The following is a 25,082-nucleotide window of genomic DNA, read 5'->3' on the forward strand; positions in this document are numbered from 1 at the left end:
CTACAAAATCTGTGCCTGTTAAGACCCCCTCTCACAGGCCCAGTTCAGTTCCCAAATGCTTTCCTTGGCAGAGGATCTTATTTCTTTAATCCGGGGATCCCAACCTCATCCAGACAGGGCCTCTCATCCACCTCCAGAGAAGAGGCCTAGAGCAGAGCCCCCTGAGCCAGTGTCCACAGATGATTCCTCTGATGATTCAGATAATACAGACCCTCCAGAGGCTCCTTTTTCCCCTTACGAAGACTCTGATGCTGAAGAGTCCATCCCTTCTGCCTCTCCACCTGAGGAATTTTCCTTTGGGGAAACCTTGCATGCTATGAGGGAACAATTTCAGTGGCAGGGCCAAGATTTTTCAGACTCCAGAAAAAGGCTAAGAACCTTTTTGCATTTGCCACAACATAGGCCTTTAGCTATACCTCCAGTTCTTTCTGTTGTAGATGATGCATTTAATGATGCTTGTACTGCTCCTGATTCATTACCTCCGGCCCCTGCTAAGCCTGATAGGTACTACAGGGTTCCAGACACACATCACCATTTGTACAAGGCTCCTTTTGCAGATCCCGAGACTATCGCCCAGGGGCCTAAGGCTGTGGCAACTACCTCTCCTAAAAATCCCCTCCCCTCTGAAAGGGATTCCAGGTCCTTAGAGAGATGGGGTAAAAAAGTTTACACTTCTGCTACTCTGTCAGCTAGGGCCTTGAACTGTCAATTTCATATGATCCAATATCAAGAATTTATGCTTGACCAGTTAACTAAAAAACTGTCCTCTGATGAACCTTTTGATAAGAAGTATGTTCAGGAAATGGTACATAACATTCAGCAAGTTAGTAACCATTCTTTAAAATGCGGCTATGTTGCACTGGAGGCTTCCTTTAGATCAGCCATGACGGGCACAGTTATCAGAAGGCATGCATGGTTGAAAGAGCAGACCTTACCGGACCATGTCAAATCAAAACTGTTAGATGCTCCCATGGACAAGGCCAATTTATTTGGTTCTCCTGCACAACACGTACTGAAGAAGATGGAGGAGGCAAAATCTGTACAAACAGTGAAAGATTTCTTACAGGTCCAACCTCCAAGGTTTAGCAGGAATTGGCCCTCCAAAACTTGGTCCTTTCCAGACTCCTCTAAAGCACAGAGAGGCAGGAATAGGCGATCAAGAGGCAGAAACCAATCCAGGGGTGCCTACAGGGGACGCCAGTGGCAGGGTAACAACCAGCGAGGCACAGACACAGCCACCACCACTGCAACAGGACAATCACAGTGACTTGGCTCTGGCACCGCCTACCAGGGAACAACTAGAAGCACCCTTAGGCGGAAGGCTAGCCTTATTCTCAGTAAACTGGCATTACATCACAACAGACAAGTGGATTTTACAGACAATAGACCAAGGCTACAGGTTCCACTTCCATACTTTACCAGGGAAGAAAGGAATGCCAAACCTACCGCCAAATCAAAAGACAGAAGCTCTAAAACAAATATCTCAATTATTAAGGATGAGAGCTGTGGAAAAGGTACCATCTATGGAGCAAGGAAAGGGATTTTACTCCAGACTCTTCTTGGTACCAAGAAAAGAGAACAAATGGAGGCCTATTCTCGACCTGTCCGCTTTAAACACATTCCTCATTGTTCCAAAATTCAAAATGCTGACTCTACAGCAGCTTCTTCCCATGCTGGGCAAGGAGTCTTGGCTGGTAACTCTAGATCTCAAGGAGGCATACCTGCACGTCCCCATACGACCAAATTGCAGAAGATACCTCAGATTTCTTGCAGGATCAGAGCATTATCAATTCTCAGCATTGCCCTTTGGCTTATCTACTGTGCCCAGAGTGTTCACGAAATGCCTGGCATCAGTAATTGCTCATTGCCAGGCTCCAGGGAATCCAAATTTACCCCTACCTGGACGACTGCCTGATACAAGCGGACAACAAAAACAAGCTAACAGAAGACTTACAAAGAGTCATTTACCTGCTACAAGCCCTGGGATATACAATCAATAATAAAAAAGTCAAGGCTGATACCATCCCAAAGAATAACCTTTTTGGGTGCAGAACTGGACACATCAAAGCAAATGGCATTCCTAACTGCAGAAAAGCAAGAGCAACTACCTCTCTACTTCTTGGCATTAACAAAGCCGAACCATCTAACAGCAAGAAAAGTACTGCAAGCCCTGGGCTTCATGGCATCCTGCATAATACTGGTCCCTCATGCCAGACTGCATATGAGAAAGCTACAGTGGTACCTAAAGAATTTATGGTCTCAACACAAGCACAGCCTAGAAACCAAAATTCCAATAATCCCATGCCTGAAGCAAGAGTTCCTATGGTGGGCTCAGGCCTGCCAATCAAACACAGGATTGCCCTTCTACAGCATTCAACCAAGCCAAACCATCACGACGGACGCCTCAGACCTCGGTTGGGGGGCCCACATGCTGGACAAGTGCATACAAGGCTTATGGACTCAAGACCAGCTGCACCTACACATAAATCTAAAGGAAATGCTGGCAGTAAAATTGGCAATCCAGATATTCAGACCATTTCTCCGAGAAGGTCAGTTGATAAGGACAGACAACACCACAGTAATGTGGTACATCAACAAACGGGGAGGCACACATTCATACCCTCTATGCCGGATGGCAATGGACCTATGGAATGTGGCTCTGAGCTACAACATTCAGTTACAAGCAATTTTTGTACCGGGAAAAGAAAACATTCTAGCAGACATATTAAGCAGGACTACCACGTATGCCCACGAATGGATGCTGCATCCGGACATCTTCAAAACCATTACAAGAAAATGGGGACTCCCAGAAATAGACTTATTTGCATCCCCATGCAATCACCAGCTAAAGAAATTCTGCACAAGGACGTACCACCCACTTGCTTGGAAGGTGGACTCCCTATCTTTCAGTTGGAAAAACCTGACAGCATATGCATTCCCACCACTTCCTTTGATGCACAAAGTGCTATTGAAGATCAAAGAGGACCGTCCAAGGATCATTCTGATAGCTCCAGACTGGCCAAGGCAACATTGGTACCCATTACTAAGGAGCATGTCTCGGGAACAAATATGGACACTACCCCTGGTTCCATTGCTGTTAACACAGAACAACTACAACATCCTGCATCCAAGCCTGAAAACTCTGCAGCTGACTGCCTGGAACATTACATAAGATCAATTAACCCATATTTATCACAAAGGGTTAAAGACATTATCCTTGAGGCTCGTAGACCCTCAACAAGGAAAAATTATGCAGCAAAATGGAAAAGATATCTCATTTGGAGTACTGCAAAGGGAGAAGATGTGTCACTGGTAAACATAGCCAGCATCCTGGAATACTTAGCAGAGCTCTCCACACAGGCCTGTCCTATTCTTCCATCAAGATGCATGCATCAGCTATTTCAGCAGAATACAGTTTAGATCCTCCTGTCTTCTCGCATCCTCTGCTCAGGCAGTTTCTGGGAGGAATTAAAAATGTAAAACCTCCTAGGAAACCACCTTTGCCAGCATGGGGCTTGAACTTTGTGCTAGAAAAATTGACACTTCCTCCTTTCGAACCAGCAGCAACAGCAGAATTACAATACTTATGGAAGACTGCTTTCCTGCTGGCAATCACTTCAGCAAGAAGGGTATCTGAACTACAGGCATTAATGGCAGTGCAACCCTTCCTGATCTTCCATCAAGATAGTGTCCATGAGAACAAATCCTACATTTATGCCTAAGGTGGTATCCAGAGTATCTTTAAATCAGGCTATCCACCTACCTACATTCTTCCCCAACCCACAGAACAGGGGAGAAAGACTGTTGCATACCTTGGATGTACATAGACAGTTACGCTACTACCTGGACAGGACCAAGGGCAATAGAAAAACTGACCAGCTACTGGTAGCATATGCAACAGGAAGGGAAGGAAAAGCAATTTCAAAACAGACAATCTCCAAGTGGATAGGAAATTGCATTAGATTTTGTTACTCCTACCATGGAAAGAAAACTCCAGAGAACATCAGGCCTCACTCTACAAGGGCTACAGCCACTACCACAGCTTTCTTACGAGGAGTGGCTACCAAGGACATTATAGAGGCTGCTACTTGGACCTCCGTGCATACATTTGCCAAGCATTATAACTTACCTTTATACTCTAGATCCCGAGCAGGTTTTGCCACTGCTGTTTTGCAAAGGATCCTAACTACACCATAATCTCTTCTTTCCTCCTCCCCTAGTTTGGCTATGGTATTCTACCCATTTGTAAGGACTGCAGATGCATCCTTGAAGGACATAGTACAGTTTTGTACCTACCATAAATGTAGATGTCCGATAGGAATGCATCTGCAGTCAGGATTACCCACCCGCCTTCCCCTCTGTGGTACTCCTAGGGTATTTGCCCACCTTATAGCTAGCTGGGGGGGATCTATTATGGTGTATTTGTTTGTATATATGTACATACATGCTTATTTTTTGTGTTTGCTCTCTACTATTTGGAAACATTGGCATTTATCCAAATTTAGACTTCCAAGAGGGCACCTGGCATCTAGGGCAAGAAACACTGAGGAAAATGGTGTCGGCTGATGCCTTTATACCCGAAAAACTGCAGCTATGACGTCAGGTGAAGTGCGACACCAGCCGAGGCCAGACCCAGACTTTGGAATCCAGCCGACCGAAGGGCTGCCTGACGACAGGACAACCCATTTGTAAGGACTGCAGATGCATTCCTATCGGACATCTACATTTATGGTAGGTACAAAACTGTACTTTCTGGACCGACGGATGCATCTCCCTCTGATGGGTCCAGAGCCGCTGAGCAGGCACCGGCTTCTGAAGAGTATATTCAGACCTCTACATTTGTGCATCAAACCGATGACAGTTGCAAAACCAAAGACAAAAGCAGTTTCTAAAACTAAAAAACCGATGCATGAGCCAAAGTGTACATGCCTTTATGCCTAAAAAACAGATGATCAAAATGGCTGAAGACCTTGTTACCTTGATCCAGGGGTACCCATCCCCCTCCAGATAAGAGGCCTAGGCCAAGACACTGATTATGAATCTTCAGATCAGGTTTCTATTTCTTCTGATTCTTCTTCTGATCAGGAATGATCTATACCTCCCTATGTGGATTCTGATGCTGAGGAGTCTATTCCATCTCCTCCTGAGAATTATTCATTTGGAGAAACCTTGCATAATTTGAGGGAGCATTTTCACTGGGGGAGTCAAGACTTCTCAGAATCAAAAAAGTGGCTCAGGGATTTCCTTCTCCCTCAGCACAAGCTTTTAGCTATTCCCCCTGTTTTAGACATTGTGGATGATGTGTTTTCGGAGTCAAGCTTGACCCCTGACTCCTTACCTCCGGCTCCCAGTAAGCCTGACCGGTATTACAGGGTCTTTGACTCGCATAATTTTTATTTAGAAACCCTGCTGCTGATCCTTGAACTATTTCACAGGGTCCAAATGGAGTTAAGGCCTCAACAGCAAAAAAACCCTACCCCCTCTGACAGATTCAAGGGCTCTGGACAGATGGAGGAAAAAGGTGTATACATCTGCAACTTTGGCAATCAGGGCCTTAATCTGTCAATTTCATATGCTCAAGTACCAACAACATGTTATGGGATTGCTGAAACAGAAAATGATGATGATTTCAGAATGTGCAGAAAATAAAGAATTGCAGGAATTATTGCATGCAGCTGAACAAGTTGGAAAGCATACTTTGCAATGTGGTTTTGATTCTTTAGAGGCCTCCTGCAGGGCCGCAGTTACTAGATCTGTGAGTAGGAGGCATGCCTGGTTAAAGGAACAAAATTTGCCTGATCACGTTGAAGCTAAATTGCTAGATGCACCTTTACAGCATGATTCTCTGTTTGGCATTAAGGCAGAAGAGGTTTTAAAGAAAATGGAAGACAAAGCTAAGTCTATGCAAACTGTTAAATTCTTACAAGTGCAGCCACCAAGATTCAGTAGACAGTGGCCTACAAAAAATTGGCCTTTTCCTGTGTCAGACAGAGCTCAAATGGGCACATCCTGATGCCCTAAGGGTTCCAGATACCGGGCGCAAGACTCAAACAGGTCAAAGCAATGGGGCTCATCCACCTCCAAATCTGGAGGAGATAAAGCACAAACCTACAGAAAGCAATCCCAATGACTTCCCTCTGCCTACATCAAGCACTTATCTTTTGGCAGCATCCATAGGGGGAAAATTAGCACTTTTTGCTCAAAATTGGCAGTTGTTAACCCAGGACAAGTTGGTACTAAACATCGTATCACAGGGATACAGATTCCATTTCCACACACTGCCAATGACGAATGGTTGGCCAGATCTGCCAAAAATCAATGGGCAGAGGCACAGAAACAGGTTATGTCCTTCATGGATATAGGGGCCATTCAGACAGTACCCGAACAGGAAAAAGGACAGGGTTTTTACTCGACTGTTCTTGGTATCCAGAAAGGACGAGGCCTGGCGGCCAGTACTGGATTTATCAATTTTGAACACATACCTGGACATTCCGAAATTCAAAATGCTCACTTTTCAGCAGCTTCTGCCCATGCTGGGCAAGAATGCTTGGCTGGTGACTTTAGACCTAAGAGACATACCTGCATGTCCCAATAAGACAGTCGTGCAGAAGATACCTCAGATTCAAGGCTGACTTAATGCATTACCAAGTCTCTGCACTGCCCTTTGGCTTATCTACTGTGCCCCGGGTCTTTACAAAGTGCCTGGCACCAGTAATTGCATTTTGTAGACAAAAGTTTACAAATATATCCTTACTTGGATGACTGTCTCATTCAAGCAGAGAACAAGGACACTCTTCTACGACACCTGGCGTTTATGAAAAGGCGTCTAACATGCCTAGAATACACAATAAACGATAAGAAATCACAACTGGTACCCTCTCAAAAGATAACATTCCTGGGTGCAAGCTTGAATACAACCACCCAGATGGCTTATCTCACGCCAGACAAAGGCAACTGACTACTTACTTCAAACTGATGGCAGCAAAAACCCAGTCTTCTGCAAGACAGATTCTGCAGGCTCTGGGCTTCATGGCATCCTGCATCCTACTAATTCCATATGCAAGACTGCATATGAGGAAACCAGTGGTACCTAAAAAAAAATTATGTAGTCAGCATTCACACAGTCTGGAAACAATGATTCCTCTCATTCCCTGCCTGCAACAGGAGTTTCTATGGTGGGCAAAGGCCTGCCACCAAAACATGGGATGGCCCTTCACTCTACCCCCTGCCAGCCAAACCTTAACAAACGCATCAGATTATGCCTGGAGGGCCCACATGGCAGGAAGTTTCATTAAGGGCATATGGTCACCAAAACAAATGCATCTACATATCAACCAGAAATGGATGCTAGCTGTTCAAAATGCCCTAACAGCCTTCAAGGACTTACTTCATCCAGGACAACTACTGATAAAGACTGACAACCCCACAGTCATGTGGTATATAAACAAGTAAGGGGGCATATTCATACCCCCTTTGCAGATTAGCCATGGCACTGTGGGGCACATCTTTGACCTACCAAATACATCTTCAAGCTCAATTCCTGCCCGGAAAACAAAACACACTGGCAGACGATTTAAGCAGAAACCTTATGGATCCTCATGAGTGGAAACTAAATCCACAAGTCTTCAGCATAACAGAGAAATGGGGGAGCCCAGACATAGATCTATTTGCCTCTCCTCAAAATTATCAATTGAAATGATTCTGCACAAGGACTTATCACAGACAAGCATGGAAAGTGGACGCCCTATCCTTCAGTTTACGCCTTTCCTCCTCTGCCTCTTCTGCCCAGGGTACTCCTAAAAGTCAGACGAGAAGCCAAAGAGGATATTAATTGCCCCGGACTAGCCACGCCAATACTGGTACCCAGTCCTAAGGAACTTGTCTCAATACCCAGTTTTGACCTTGCCTCAAAGACCACAACTACTGTCCCTGCAAAACAATCGGATCCTGCACAATCAACTACAGACTCTGTACCTGGCAACATGGCTAATCATGTAATCATACAAACGACACCTCTCAGTAAAGCTGTGATGGATATCATTTTGGAAGCCAGAAGGCCTAGTACTACAAAATCTTATGCTGACAAATGGAAGAGATTCTGTGCTTGGAATAGAGCACAGGGAACTAATGCAGCAGAACCACATATTCCTCAGGTATCTCCGTACTTAATTGAGATGCTTGACAAAGGCCTATCTTTCTCGACAATCAAAATCCATGCCTCTACCATTTCGGCTCATTACAATACAGAGCCACCAATCTTTTCTCATACTTTACTAAAGTAGTATCTTAGAGCCAAAAATTTAAGGCCTCCTAGAAGATCACCATTACCTGCATAGGACCTCAGTTATGTGTTGGAAAAGCTCACCTTGCCTCCATTTGAACCAGTTGCTACTGCTGATATAAAGTTCTTATCATGGGAGGCAGCTCTGCTACTAGCAATTACTTCAGCAAGAAGAGTTTCAGAGCTAGAGGCCCTCATGGCTGTAGAGCCTTTTATCATATTTTACCCAGACAGGGTGTCTCTGAGGACAAATCCTACTTTTATGCCTAAGGTGGTTTCCAGTGTGGCTGTTAACCAAACAATTCATCTGCCAACATTTTATCCAAATCCGCAGAACAAAGGAGAGAATTCTGCATTCCTTGGACATACACAGACAAAGTGGATAAGCCACTGCATCCGTTTCTGCTACTTACACCATGGTAAACCTGTGCCCAAGGGCATTATGTCTTATTCCACCAGAGCTGCAGCTACTTCAGCAGCCTTTCTCAGAGGAGTACCAACCAAAGACATTCTACAGGCTGCTACTTGGAGTTCTGTTCACACTTTTACAAAGCATTACCATTTGCCTCTCTACTCTAAGTCCAGGGCAGGCTTTGACACTGCAGTGCTGCAGGGCCTTATAGCTGCACCTAATGCTGTTTAGCTCCAGCCTGCCAACCATAGGTTTGGGATTCTACCCAAATGCAATGACTGCAACAGTGAAACACGAAGAACATAGTACAGTTGTGTACACTTACCATAAATGTAGATGTTAGAGTGTATTCACTGTTGCAGTCCAGGTTACCCTCCCACCATCCCCCTGTCATTCTAAAGTTCATCTTTCCTTCTCTGTCTTCTACAACCTATGTGGTGTATTTGCTTGTAGATGAAGGTAAAGTTTATATTGGGGTGTGTGTGTGTGTGTGTGTGTGTGTGTGTGTGTGTGTGTGTGTATGTATATATATATATATATATATATATATATATATATATATATATATATATAGTGTGTGTATATATAATATATATAATCTGCATGTTTTATAACCGACACAGGACCCAAGACTTTGGAATTCAGGCTGACTGAGGGCAACCTGCCAGCAGGATTACCCAGATGTAATGACTGCAACAGTGAATACACTCTAGCATCTACATGTATGGTAAGTGTACAATAATGTACTTTTCGACTCGTTACATCAGAGTGATGCTTCCAGGTGCATCTGCAGTTGACTCCTACTGATGCCTCTAGGAGTTGAATATTGCTTGTTCGTATTTGCATCAATAATTCCAAAATCGTGTTATGTACAAGGTTTTAAAATATTTCATCTTCAAGCTTACACAGTAGCAAACTCAACTGCATTAATGTTGGACTTCTGTCTACTGCAGAAGCTGAAGGGGCAGATGCAGAGTTTCTCCTCAGTTTTTTGATTATAGACTCTGAGGAGAGCTCAGTTTGTTTCTCCCTTTGGTGGTTCTTCAGTCTTTTCAGTGGGAATACACCAAGGTTTCTTAGTCTGTCAGAAAGTTTTATGATGCGTTACAGAATTTCTTGAACTTCACTATTTCCTCCAGCTCTTTCAACCTTGGGCAATGTCTGTCCCTGTATTTTTCCCAATAGCCTTCCTGCTGTCCCTGAAAAGGCCAAATGTGCTTAAGTTGGTCTTTTAGTTTTTATACAGGCTTCTAAAGCTTGATGTTAAGTTGTCTATCTCGCCTTCATTCTTGCTGGATGGGTTCGGAGCCGACCTCGGCTCCGACTCGGCCACTCTAAAAGCTCGAGAGTTGGTTCCACCGGCTCGTGGCTCCCCTTATATCCCACAGTGCTAGGCGTGAATTACCTCAGATCTCGTTTGCCGCTACAGCGATCGAGGTGTTTGGTTTCTACCGGCTTCAGGTGAGTTATTGTAGAGTAAAGTATAGTCTACTTAAACCCCTTTAATTTAATTCATTATTGTTATTTCCCTTAGTTTAGTGGATTCAGACCCCTTTTTCTCCTGTTTTCCACTTTTTTTCCCCACAAAGAACTTACTATTCTTCCCTCAGGCCTTTGGGCCTTTCCATCCCCTTAGGGAGTGTTTGTATTTTTGTTAGGGAACTAAAAACTTGTGATAGTATAATTTTTAGTTATAATTTTTTGAGTTTAGTTTGTGTAAAGTGTAATCAGTGTGTTTGAGTGTGTGTGGTTACACTTTCCTTAACAATGTCTAAGGACTCAAAGGTCTCAGGCTTCAAGAAGTGTGACTCGTGCTGTCAGAAAATGTCTCTGACAGACGGTCACACTTCTTGTGTGTACTGCCTGGGACCTTTACACCTGCAGGACTCTTGTGCTGTATGCCATGGCTTCAGCCCTAGAGTCCTGCAGGAAAGAAAAAACAAACTCATTCTAAGAGGTTTGCTTAAGCCTGAAGGTTCCCTTACTGCTACCTCGGGAAAACCTTCCAAGGCTTCTAAGTCCTCGACTCCAGCTTCTGAGTCTAGGCCTAAGGCTTCGAAACCTACTGCTACATCGGCTCCGGCTGGAGCCGATGAGTCTTTAACTACAGCTTCTGTGGTTCCCTCGGCTCCGGCTGGAGCCGAGGTATTGGAAATTCCTGGGTCGGCTCCGATCAGACCATCGGAGCCGACATCTAGAAAGAGGTCTAGGTCACCATCCCTTGGCTCCGTTCATTCGGCTCCAGCGTCCCCCTTGCTGTCTGAACGGAGCCATAGATCTCACTCCTCTAGATCATCGAGGCTTTCTGATCATGACCTTCAGAGGGTAGTGAGTCGACTTCTAAAGTCCGAGGCACTGGCCCAAATGCTTCAGAAAATGCTTCAGAGCCCGACTCATCAGTCGATGCTTCAACCTATTCCTCAAAATATTCCTCCTCCGACTCCTTTGAGCTCGGAGCCAGGGCATTTCGGAACCGAGACTGTGGTAGCGTCGGAGCCGATAAAATTGTCTTCGGTTCCGTCGTCGGCTCCGATTTCTTCCTTTGAAGAATCTCGGCGCCTGACTTCCCTCGTCGGCTCCGAGGGGGTGAGTGGCATCGGACCCTTGTCCGACCCCGCTCTCCCTCTCGGTGCTTCGGCGCTGGTGAGTTCGGCTCTGACATCGGCCTCGGAGCCATCTCTGTCGGTGCCGAGGGAGGTTCTCAGCTTCTCGGAGCGGGGACCTCTGGCTCTGCCTGACAGGGGTGCGTTCGAGGTCATGCGGAGTGTGTTGGAACCTGGTTCAACTCCACAGTCGGCTCCGTCCGCCCCTCCCTCTTCGGTGCCTCAGGTTGTCTACTCTCTCCCTCATCCCTGACCGCAGAGAGCCAACTCTTCAAGAATCCCCTGTGGGGATTTCATCCTCTTCCGAGGCCTCTCCTGATTTGGCAGGGGAGCCCCCTAGGAAGAGAAAGTGTAAGAGGAAACACAGACTCACCTGAGTCTGTCACCTTTGACACAGATTTAGAGGATTCCGAGGGTTCCCCCCGTTCCCCTTCTGAAGATGTCTCCTTTGCAGACATTCTAGAGATCCTTAAACAGAGGGGAAATTGGCCAGCCCTTAACCCTTCGGAGGATGAATCTGTGTATCTTGAGGCGTTTGGCGCTCGCCCTTCCACCTCCTGGGTGTCCCCCCCCCCCTTTGACCCCCTCATGCAGGTGGTAGCAAAGAAGGCCTGGACGGCTCCTGACTCAGTGGACCCCACCCCCAGGAGACCTTCAAAGTTTATAACAGCACCAACTGATAAACAATTTTTGGCCAAAGGAGTTACTGTGGATGCTATGGTGGTAGCTGCTGCCACTAAGAAGGAACTAGCTGATCCTTCGGTACCTGTCCATCCTCCTAACAAGGAGTCTAGGTCTATGGACAGGTACGGGAAGCGGATGTTTTCGTCAGCTACCTTTGCAATGCGTTCGCTGAACTACCTATGCCATTTCACTAGTCTCCAAAGAGACCTGATCAAGGAAGCGAGTGAGATGTTGAAGGATCCTACAGCTGCGGGTTTTCAGGACAAGATGAACGCCCAGCTGGCTACCCTGAATTCTATAGCTAACTCCTCCATGCGCCTCCTTTCATATGCGGCTGATGGAGCGAGCAGAGCCGCAGGGACAGGTGTCGCTTTACGCCAGCATGCCTGGATGCGACTATGCAATTTTGCGGACCCCTTTAAAACGTCTTTCACTAATTCCCCGATGTCCTTCATGGATGCATCTGCAGTCATAACAACTGGGTTGTCCTGTCGTCAGGCAGCCCTTCAGTCGGCCGGATTCCAAAGTCCGGGTCCGGCTTCGGCTGATGTCGCACTTCACCCGACGTCATCTCTGTTGGTCTTCGGGTATAAAGGCATCAGCCGACGCCATTTTCCTCAGTCTTTCTTGCCACGTGGCGCACGAAGCAGAAACTGTTTGCAAGTGCGGTCGGTCGGATCCAGAGATTACTTCTACCGAATACTACTTCGAAGACTTCTAAAGCTAAGTACCCCGTTGGGGACTCTTTCTTGCCTCAGCCGATGTCAGAAAAAGTTAATAATTGTTTAACTTGTGGGAAACAAATACCTCATAAAGATTTCCACTCTTATTGCCTGCCTTGTTTAGGCCCAGCCCACGACGTAGCAGCCTGTTCGGCCTGTGCTTCCTTCAACCGGCGAGCGCTTAGGCGTCGGTCGGAGTTTGAAGAACAGTTTTCGGTTCTGATTTTGCGTACATTATGCCGTCGGATCCTCCGACTACCCAATCTGCCAAAACGCAAAGATAAAGACCGACACCGCGGTCTGCGGTTTCGGCCGAAACCATGGTTAAGCAAACGCGAGTGTCTCGGTTTCGGCGAAACCGAGAAAACTGATCAAAGTACAGCTGAATCTATCTCTACAACTGAGGCCCTGCTACCACTCTTGAATCGGCCTCAGAAATTTTATCCACTACGGTGGTTGCCACTGACTTATCCGACACCATTCCTTGGATGTCTCTACCCCAGCACATGGTGCTGCTAGGCCTCCAGCAGCCATGTCCATTAAGGCCTTCGCCAGGGCTAAAGCAGCCAAGACTACTAGAACAGTGCCTGTTAAACCCCCCACAACCAGGCCCTCTTCTAGTTCTCAAATGCTTACTTTGGCAGAAGATTTAATTTCATTAATTAGAGGATCTCAATCTCACCCAGACAGGGCCTCTCAGCCCCAGAGAAGAGACCTAGGGCAGAGCCCCTGAGCCAGTGTCCTCTGATGATTCTGCTGATGAATCAGACATAACTGACCAGCCAGAGGCTCCTTTCTCCAATTTTGAAGATTCTGATGCTGAAGAATCCATTCCAGCTGCTTCCCCACCAGAAGAATTCTCCTTTGGGAAACCTTACATGCCATGAGAGCAGTTCCAATGGCAGCAACAGGATTTTCAGACTCCAGAAAAGACTTAGGACTTTTCTGCACCTTCCACAGCACAGGCCCTTAGCTATACCTCCTGTTCTCTCTGTGGTGGATGATGCTTTCAATGATGTCTGCTCCGCTCCAGATTCTTTACCCCAGCACCTGCCAAACCAGGCAGATTTTACAGGGTGCCAGATACTCATCACCACCTTTACAAGGCCCCACTTGCAGACCCGAAACTATATCCCAGGGTCCCAAGGCAGTAGCAGCGACCATAGCTAAAACCCTATTCCTTCTGAAAGGGAAGCAAGGTCATTAGACAGATGGGGGTAAAAAGGTCTACACTTCAGCTACTCTCTCAGCTAGAGCTTTAAACTGTCAGTTTCACATGATACAATACCAAGAGTTTATGCTTGATCAGTTAACTAGAAAGCTAACCACTGATGAATCTCTTGATAAGAAATATGTATTAGAAATGGTAAATAACATACAACAGGTTAGTAACCATTCCTTAAAATGTGGCTATGATGCACTGGAAGCTTCATTTAGATCAGCCATGACTGGCACAGTGATAAGAAGGCATGCATGGCTAAAGGAGCAAGCTTTACCGGATCATGTTAAAGCTAAGTTGCTAGATGCTCCTATGGATAAGACAGGTTTGTTTGGTACACCTGCCCAGCAGGTTATGAAGAAAATGGAAGAAAAGGCAAAATCTGTTCAAACGGTTAAAGATTTCTTGCAGGTTCAACCCCCAAGGTTTAGCAGGAACTGGCCTGCCAAAAATTGGTCCTTTCCTGACTCCACAAGATCTCAAAGGGGCAGGAATAGACGTTCCAGAGGCAGAAACCAATCCAGAGGAGGTGCCTACAGAGGACGACAGTGGCAAGGTAACAACAGAGGCACAGACACAACCACTGCCACTACATCAACACAACCACAGTGACTTAACCCTAAATCCGCCTACCAGGGAACAAATAGCAGCACCTCTAGACGGAAAGTTAATCTTATTTTCAAAGAACTGGCATTACATAACAAAAGACAAGTGGATTTTACGAACCATAGATCAAGGTTACCGGTTCCACTTCCACACTTTACCAGTCAAAAGAGGAATGCCAAATCTACCTCCAAATCAAAAAACAGAGGCTCTACAACAGATAATGGAGTTAGCAAACATGAGAGCTGTGGAAAGAGTGCCAACAGCAGAGCAAGGAAAGGGGTTCTACTCCAGACTATTCCTAGTTCCAAGAAAGGAAAAAAGTTGGAGACCAATTCTCGACCTGTCCACCTTAAATACATACATCATTGTCCCAAAATTCAAAATGCTGACCCTACAGCAACTTCTTCCCATGCTGGGCAAGGAGTGTTGGCTGGTAACTCTAGATCTCAAGGAGGCATACCTGCACGTCCCCATTCGACCAATCTGCAGAAGATACCTCAGATTTCTTGCAGGATCAGAGCACTATCAATTCTCAGCATTGCCCTTTGGCTTATCTACTGCGCTCAGAGTATTCACAAAATGCCTGGCATCAGTAATCGCTCATTGCAGACTACAGGGAATTCAAATTTACCCATGCCTGGACGACTGCCTGCTACAAGGGACAACAAAAGCAAGCTGACAACAGATTTACAAAGGGTCATTTACTTGCTACAAGCACTGGGATACACAGTCAATTTACAAAAGTCAAGGCTGATACCATCCCAAACAAGAACATTCTTGGGCGGAATTGGACACAGTAAAACAAATGGCATTCCTAACTACAGAAAAACAAAAGAACTGCCTCTTTACTTCTTGGCACTAACAAAACTGAACAAGTTAACAGCAAGAAAAGTACTGCAGGCCTTGGGCTTCATGGCATCATGCATAATCTTGGTCCCATTTGCCAGACTACATATGAGAAAACTACAGTGGTACCTAAAGAATTTATGGTCCCAACACAGGCACAACCTAGAAACAGAAATCCCACTAATTCCATGCTTAAAACAGGAGTTCCTATGGTGGGCTCAGGCATGCCAGTCAAACCCAGGCCTACCCTTTCGCAGATGTCAAGCAAGCCAGACCATCACAACAGACGCTTCAGACCTAGGATGGGGGGCCCACATGCTGGACAAATGCGTGCAAGGATTGTGGACACAGGATCAACTTCACCTGCACATCAACCTAAAAGAAATGCTGGCAGTAAAACTGGCAATCCAAAAGTCCAGACCATTTCTCAGAGGGCCAGTTGATAAGGACAGACAACACCACAGTCATGTGGTACATCAACAAACAGGGAGGCACTCATTCATACCCCCTATGCAGAATGACTTTGGAGCTGTGGACCCTGGCACTCAGCTACAACATCCAGTTACAGGCAATATTTGTACCGGGAAAAGAAAATACTCTAGCAGACATATTAAGCAGAACCACATCGGATGCCCACGAATGGAAGCTGCACCCGGACATCTTCAAGACCATCTCAAAGAAATGGGGAATGCCTCAGATAGATCTATTCGCATCACCTCTCAATCACCAGCTCAAAAATTCTGCACAAGGACATTCCACCCACTAGCATGGAAAGTGGATTCGCTCTCCTTCAGCTGGAAAGGCCTAACAGCATATGCATTCCCACCTCTTCCCTTGATACACAAAGTACTACTAAAAATCAAGGAAGAACGTCCAAGGATAATCCTGATAGCTCCAAACTGGCCAAGACAACACTGGTACCCACTGCTGCGGAGCATGTCTCGAACAATATGTGGCCAATACCCTGATGCCTTTGATGTTAACTCAGAACAACTACAGCATCATACATCCAAACCTAAAAGCGTTGCAACTGACTGCATGGAACATCACATAGCAGCAGCTAATCCAGAACTTTCCCAAAGAGTTAAAGACATTATTCTTGAAGCACGCAGACCTTCAACAAGAAGGAACTATGCTGGAAAATGGAAAAGGTTTGTCATTTGGAGTACTGAAAGAGGAAAAGATGTGTCAAACATAGATAAACCTAACATTCTGGAGTATCTGGCGAACTTCTTCATTCAGGCCTGTCCTACTCCTCCATCAAGATACATGCATCAGCTATTTCAGCAGAATACAGCTTTGATCCACCTGTTTTTCGCACCCTTTGCTCAGGCAGTTCCTCAGAGGAATCAAGAATGTAAAACCCCCAAGGAAACCACCATTACCAGCTTGGGACTTAAACTTTGTGCTAGAAAAGTTGACACTATCACCATTTGAACCAGCAGCAACAGCAGACCTACAACACCTGTCATGGAAAACTGCTTTCCTACTGGCAATTACTTCAGCAAGGAGGGTTTCAGAACTACAGGCCTTAATGGCGGTGCAACCCTTCCTAATCTTCCACCAAGATAGTGTCCATGAGGACTAATCCTACATTTATGCCTAAGGTGGTATCCAGAGTGTCTTTAAACCAGGCAATCCACCTACCTACCTTCTTTCCCAACCCACAAAACAGAGGGAAAGAGTACTGCATACCTTGGATGTACATAGACAGCTACGCTACTACTTGGACAGAACAAAAGTAGCAGAAAGACTGACCAACTTTTGTAGCCTATGCAACAGGAAGGGAAGGAAAAGCTATTTCCAAACAGACAATCTCCAAATGGATAGGAAATTGCATACGATTCTGTTACTCCTTCCATGGAAAACCAATTCCACAGAACATAAGACCTCATTCTACAAGGGCAACAGCCACTACCACAGCCTTCTTACGAGGAGTGGCAACCAAAGACATTATTGAGGCTACTTGGACCTCCGTGCATACATTTGCCAAGCATTATAATTTGCCTCTATATTCCAGATCCCGAGCAGGGTTTGCCACTGCTGTACTGCAAGGGATCCTAAACACACCATAATCTACTTTTATCCTCCTCCCCTAGTTGGCTATGGTATTCTACCCAGTTGTTATGACTGCAGATGCATCCATGAAGGACATAGTACAGTTTTGTACCTACCATAAATGTAGATGTCCGAACTGGATAGCATCTGCAGTCAGGATTACCCTCCTTCCCTCTGTGGTACTCCTAGGGTGTTTACCCTCCTAATAGCTAGCTGGTGGGGGGGGAGTCTTTTATGGTGTATTTGTTTGTATATATGTACATACATGCTTATTTTTGTGTTTACCTCTTTTTGGAAACATTGGCATCTATCCAAATTTTAGCCTTCAAGAGGGCTACTGGCATCTGGGGCAAGAAACACTGAGGAAAATGGCGTCGGCTGATGCCTTTATACCCGAAGACCAACAGAGATGACGTCGGGTGAAGTGCGACATCAGCCGAAGCCGGACCCGGACTTTGGAATCCGGCTGACTGAAGGGCTGCCTGACGACAGGACAACCCAGTTGTTATGACTGCAGATGCTATCCAGTTCGGACATCTACATTTATGGTAGGTACAAAACTGTACTTTTGATGGATCATCTCTCTTTGGTCCTCAAGTGAAAGAAACCTTGACTAGGTGCGAGACGGATGGCAAAACTCTGTCTGCCGTCGGAGTCCGTTTTTCTACTCCTTCTAGACCTTACCCCAAAGGCCAGAAAAGTGGGAAAATGTGGTTCCGCAAACAATCTCAAGGGAATTTGCCTGACTCAGAGTCGGTTCCCCTCCAGAGGCAGAGGAGGGAACAATAATGGTAGACGTCGCCCCAGAGGCAGGGGGGGTCCGCAGAACCAGGGCAATCGAGAAACCTTTTCCGATAAGCCCTTCCAGCATCCCTGAGGTGTTGCCCGACTGTCCACCTTCGGAGGCAGTCGGGGGAAGATTATCACTGTACCCAGAAGCCTGGCTATCCCTAACTCAAGACAAGTGGGTACAGTCCATCATTTCCGAAGGCTATTCCATTCCCTTCGTTCGCGTTCCAAACCAATCAAAAAAATCCCTTCCAGATGTTCCACCCGCTCAAGGGGATCTTGCAGCTTTGGAAATTTCAAAGCTGCTTGCAAAAAGAGCAATTCAGCCAGTTCCAGCAGACCAGCAAGGATCCGGAATCTACTCCAGGTTCTTTTTAGTTCCAAAGAAAACAGGGGACTGGAGACCAATTTTGGATCTCAGTATCTTGAACAAGTCTGTCAAGAAACAAGATTTCGGATGGTCACGCTACAGTCCATCCTTTCCCTATTGGGAAAGAAAAACTGGATGTGCTGTATAGACCTTCAGGATGCGTACTATCATATAAAAATGAACAGACGCTCCAGAAGATTCCTCCGCTTCAGGCTGGGAACCAGTCACTTTCAATTCAGAGCCCTGCCCTTTGGACTGCCCCCCGGGTGTTTACCAAATGCATGGCAGTGGTAGCTTCTCACCTGAGACGTCAAGGATTCCAGGTGTTTCCATATTTGGACGACTGGCTCCTCACAGCTCCTACCAAGCATCTTCTTCTAATGGCCAGAGACTACACCTTTCGCATTTGTCAAAAGTTAGGCATATCAATAAATTGCGAAAAGTCTGTTTTGTCGCCTTGTCGTGCGATTACCTTCATAGGCGCAAATCTAGACACAGTCAACATGTCTGCGAGACTAACAGATCAGAGAATAACAGACATACACAGACTGGTCTCCCTTCTCTTCAACAGCAACAGAGTCAAAGCCAGGTTAGTTCTGAAAGTATTGGGGATTATGGCGGCTGCTATCCCTCTACTTCTATTAGCCAGATTCCACATGAGAATCCTTCAATGGATGCTCTTCACACAATGGTCATACCAGCAACTTCCGATGTCCCACACCATTGTGATTACGCAAACATGCAAGAATCATCTTCTGTGGTGGATGTCTTCCCCTCAGCTCTTCCTGGGAAGACCCTTTGTTCCTTCCTCCGGTTGCTACTCTGACAACGGGCCTCCCTGATCGGGTGGGGGCATTATCAGGGCAGAACTGTCCAGGGCATATGGCAACCAGGCGAATGCCACTTGCATATAAATGTTCTAGAGATGAGAGCAGTGCTTTTAGCGTTGCAAGCCCTTCAAGACTCTCTCCCTTGGGACGATAGCAATTCAGACGGACAATATGTCTGTAGTGTGGTATATCAACAAACAAGGCAGAACCAGGTCCTATCCCTATGTCGAGAAGCACTCAGACTGTGGCAATGGGCGATTTCTTCTCCAGCGGTTTCTGATAGCAGCACATCCCGGAAGTCCAATCAAATCGCGGACAAGTTGCGCTGAGCTATCCTCATGTCTCACGAGTGTTCTCTGACAGATTCTATTGTGTGAAAAATTTTTCTCAAGTGGGGTCAGCCTTGCTGCGACCTTTTGCTACTCCCAAAACAGCAAGTGCAAAGATTATTTCACCCTCTTCCCTTACCAGGCCAGCCCAGCAGAGGCGCTCTAGTCCAAGTTTGGCCCGGGACTTCTGTATGCATTCCCTCCCTTTCCACTAATCTCTCAAGTGATACAGAAAGCTATCGCTCAGAAGGCCTCATTGATCCTCATTGCTCCTTACTGGCCTCGACAGGTTTGGTTCCCCTTTCTACATCAATTTCTGTTGGAGCAACCCTGGCATCTGGACCTAGTTCCAGATCTTTTGATCCATCAGTCGGGTCAGTTTCATCGCTCCCTAACATCTCTGAACCTCACTGCTTGGTTCCTCCAGTTCCTACCTTAGCCAGGCTTCCTCAAATATCTCACACTGTTCAAGATATTTTAATAGCTTCACATAAATCTTCCACTCGAAAAATTTATCTTAGTAAGTGGAAACGTTTTGCCTATTGGGCTCAAGGAAGGGACTTAGATCCTTTCACTGCTCCCATCCAAATGGTTCTTGATTTTCTAGCTGAACTCTTTCATGCAGGTTCATCTCCTTCTACTCTCAAAGTTCAATTGACAGCTATATCTAACTTTCATGTGGGCATTTCAGAGTCTGCCATCATGTCCCACGAGCTTTGCAAAGCCTTTTTGAAGGGAGTTTTTCTACTCAGACCTCCTATAAGAAATCCTCCTCCTTCTTTGGGACCTTAATTTAGTTCTCAGTTCTTTGACTCTCCCCCCTTTTGAACCTGCAGCTTCCTGTTCATTAAAATTGCTATCATGGAAGACTCTCTTTCTGGTAGTTATTACTTCAGCTAGAAGAGTTTCAGAACTTCATGCACTCAGCTGTCGACCACCATATCTGTTGTTCCATAAAGACAGGGTATCCTTATGAACCAACCCGTCCTTTTTACCTAAAGTAGCCTCTGCGTCTAACCTAAATCAAAGCATTGACCTCCCTGTGTTTTTTCCAGAATATTCTAATAGGTCTGAACAAAAATTGCATTGGCTAGATGTTCGTCAGTTAAGGTACTATTTGGATAGGACCAAACAATTCAGAAAAACTGACCAGCTGTTTGTCTCTTATGCAGAAGGCAGAAAGGGACTTTCTGTTTCCAAGGTATCACTATCTAGATGGCTAACATCTCTGATTTCCATTGTTTATGAAATTAGACACCAAAAGCTGCCTAACAAACCTAAGGCCCACTCCACCAGAGCTTTGGCTACTTCTATAGCCTTCCAAGACAGACTGCCTATTGACACCATTTGTGCAGCGGCTACTTGGGCTACTCCTCACACTTTCATTTCACATTATAAGTTGGATTTAGCTTCTAGGCATAGAGCTAACTTTGGTACCACTGTTCTCAAGAGTCTGTTCCGTTAGGCCACCCTGGACAAGGTGCTAGGGACGCGGTCCCATCCAGCAAGAATGAAGGAGAGATAGACAACTTAACATATAGAAGTTATGTTCTTACCATAACGTTCCATGTTAGTTGTCTTCTTCTCGCCTTCTTTCTTGCGTCCCACCCTCCTTCCCCCTGGCCTGGACAGACCTAGAGGAGTTTGATTGTGACCTCTCTTTCTACCACCTCTTTCGCTATAGGTATATGCTCTGCTGTGCATATTTTCCTGGATCAGGCTTCAGGTCACCTTTCCTCTTCCCCTTTGTTTATAGAGGTGGACTCTCTTTTCCAGTATTTCTGGTTTTATTATTAGCTGGGCCTAGCTCACAAACGAGATCTGAGGTAATTCACGCCTAGCATTGTGGGATATAAGGGGAGCCTCGAGCCGGTGGAACCAACTCTCGAGCTTTTAGAGTGGCAGTCGGGCGAGGTCGGCTCCGAACCCATCCAGCAAGAAAGAAGGCGAGAAGAAGACAACTAACATGGAACGTTATGGTAAGAACATAACTTCTATTTTCAGCAGCAATAGCTTTAAATCTGATGGTGAGTAACTGACACCAACATATTGGGGTCTTTGGATCCGTCTCTGCCATGTTCAAGCTTTGAATGCAGTGCTCATGCTCCTTCCTTTAGGCATAATTCCCCTTATTGACCAAGCTACCTCAGATCTTGCTTGCCACCAAAAGCGTAGGACATATCTTTCGGTGCTCAGTAGTGAGAAGCTTGCTTCTACAAACGTTTTTCTAAATATCTTTTAGTATATATCTAAATATTTTTTATAAATAATTGTTGGTTTTCCCTTTGTCTTGTGCTCTTACCAAACCTCTTTTTCTTGTTCTTTGCCTTAAATATTGGACTTTAGGTGGGTGCCTGTGTGGTGCTTTTATAGTCAGTATTTTTACTGTTATTGGGTGTTGTAGGATGTTCGTGTTTCACTGTTGCAGTCATTGCACTTGGGTTATCCTGCTGGCAGGCTACCCGCAGTCAGCCAGAATTCCAAAGTCTAGGTCTGGCGTCTGTTGCTGTCGCCTCTTCCCTGACGTCAGTGCGCCAGAGGTATAAAAGATGCATCTGATGCCATTTTCTTCAGTCTTTGTTGCCGCGCGGTGCCCGAAGCAAAAGCAGTTCGCAAGTGCCGGTCAACCATCTCCTGAGATTTTCGAAATCTAATTTCAAAACCAAAGTCTTCAATAAAGCTAAGTACCTCATTGGGGAAACTTTTTTCTTGCTCCAGACCGATGTCCGTAAAAGTATTTCTTGTGGAAGCAAATACCTCATAAGGGCTTTCATTCTTACTGCATTCCTTGCCTAGGCCCTGACCACGACGTTACTAGTTGTCTGTTTTGTGCTAGGTTTAACAGACGCACTATTAAGCGTCTGTCTGATTTTGCTTTACATTACTTTGGCAGAAGGTTTAACTACATAATGACGTCGGAACAACCGCCGACTGGAATTCATAAAAACGCAAAGACAAGGAAAAAGACAGGCATCTGAGGTCAAAAACCAAAGCCTCTTCTAGGCCATTTGCCGGTTCTCAGTGAGGCGCTTTCGCAGCCCCTGACACCCGCTACCTCAGAGCCACAAGCCGTACCAGACTCTCGCGTGGAGACACCCAGGCCTCTGGAAACTCAAGGTATTGGGCCTGTGGAAATTATTCCCTCAGATGGGTCCGGAGCCGCTGAGCAGGCATCTGCTTCTGAGGGTGTTTTCAGACCTTCACATCTTCCACTACAGCAGCCAAGGCAAAGTCAAAAACACCATTAAAGACCAGGAAACAAGTACAGCATTCTCCTGGACAGTCATCCATGCCAAAGAAAACAGATGCTTAAAATGGCCGAGGGCCTAATTACTTTGGATCAGGGGCTCCCATCCCCCTCCTGATAAAAGGCCTAGGCAAGACGCTGACTATGATTCCTCTGACCAGGTTTCTGTTTCCTCGGATTCCTCTTCAGATCAGGGATATTCTGTCCCTCCCTATGAGGACTCTGATGCAGACGAATCTATGCCTTCAGGCTCTCTGCCTGAGGAGTATTCTTTTGGGGAAACCTTGCACACCATGAGGGAGCATTTCCATTGGGAGAGCCAGGATTATTCAGAATCCAAGAAAAAGCTCAAGGACTTTCTTTTATTGCCTCAGCACAGGCCCCTGGCTATCCCCCCTGTGCTTGATATTGTTGATGATTTCTCTGAATCCAGTCTGTCTCCTGATTACCCCCTACTCCAGTCAAGCCAGACAGGTACTACAGGATCCCTGACTCTCATAAATTTCTTTATAAAAACCCTGCTGCTGACCCAGAAACAATTTCTCAGGGTCCCAAAGGGGTTAAGGCTTCCACTGCAAACAAAAATCCTGTCCCCTCTGATAGGGATTCTAGAGCTCTGGATAGATGGGAGGAAAAAAGTTTATACTTCTGCTACTTTAGCTGTAAGGGCTTTAAACTGCCAGTTTCACATGCTTAAATATCAACAGTACCTCATGTCTTTGTTAAAACAGAAAATGGTTACAAACACAGAATGTCCTGACAATAAGGAAATGCAGGATTTATTGCATGCAGCTGAACAAGTGGGAAAGCAATACTCTGCAATGTTGTTTTGATTCATTAGAGGCTTCTTGTAGAGCCGCAGTTACAGGCTCTGTCATTCGAAGGCGTGCTTGGTTGAAAGAACAAAGTTTACCTGAACATGTTTAAGTAAAATTATTGGATGCTCCACTACAGCATGATACTTTGGTGTTAAGGCAGAAGAGGTATTAAAGAAGATGGAGAATAAAGCAAAATCAATGCAGACAGTAAAGGATTTCCTACAGGTTCAACCACCTAGGTTTAGCAGAAACTGGCCTTCAAAAAATTGGTCCTTTCCAGAGTCAGGCCACAAAGAGACAGATACAGACGCCCAAGAGGCAGATCTCAGCCCCAAGGCTCATACAGAACTAAACAATGGGGTGCTTCAGCCCCCAAAGGAGAAGACAAATCACAACCTTATAGGAAACAATCCCAATGACTTCTCCCTACAAATGCCAAGCACTTACCTTTTGGCAGCACCCTTAGGGGGAAAGCTAGCACTTTTCTCACAAAATTGGCACATGATCACCCAGGACAAATGGGTACTAAATATTGTTTTTCAGGGTTACAGGTCCCACTTTCACACCCTTCCAAAATCAAAAGGTATGCCGGACCTGCCAAAAAATCAATGGGCAGAGGCACAAAACAAATTCTGCTCTCATGGACATGAGCTATTCAGAGAGTACCACAAGAACAGGGACAAGGATTTTACTCCAGACTTTCCCTGGTACCCAGAAAGGACAAAGCCTGGAGACCAATACTGGACTTGTCGATCCTAAATACTTTCCTGGATGTTCCAAAATTCAAAATGTTAACACTGCAGCAACTTCTACCCATGCTGGGCAAGAAGGCTTGGCTAGTTACTTTGCACATCAGAGGCATACCTGCATGTCCCAATCAGACAATCTTGCAGAAGATACCTCCGATTCATAGCTGGCTCAATGCATTACCAATTCTCTGCACTGCCCTTTGGCTTTATCTACTGCACCCAGTGTCTTCGCAAAATGCCTGGCACCAGTAATTGCATTTTGCAGACAAAAAGGAATTCAAATATATCCCTACTTGGACGACTGCCTTATTCAAGCAGAGAGCAAGGACATTCTACTAAAGCATCTGACGTTTGTAAAAAGATTACTAATTTGCTTAGGGTACACAGTAAACGAAAAGAAATCAAAACTAGTGCCTTCTCAAGAGATAATATTCCTGGGTGCAAGCTTAAATACAACTGCCCAGATGGCTTATCTTACGCCAGACAAACAAAGGCAACTGACTTATTACTTTCAAATGA

The 25,082-nt window shown here is 45.6% G+C and overlaps 1 protein-coding gene across 3 annotated transcripts in view; it reads left to right on the forward strand.

Annotated features, from left to right (window-relative positions):
• The window catches only part of GNB1 (G protein subunit beta 1), a 1,803,552-nt gene that overhangs the window by 276,364 nt on the left and 1,502,106 nt on the right, over positions 1–25,082 (forward strand). The window lies entirely within an intron of this gene.

Source organism: Protopterus annectens, chromosome 2.part1 (assembly GCF_019279795.1).
Source record: "Protopterus annectens isolate FY-2018-M chromosome 2.part1, PAN1.0, whole genome shotgun sequence".
Classification (NCBI taxonomy): Eukaryota; Metazoa; Chordata; order Ceratodontiformes; family Protopteridae; genus Protopterus; species Protopterus annectens.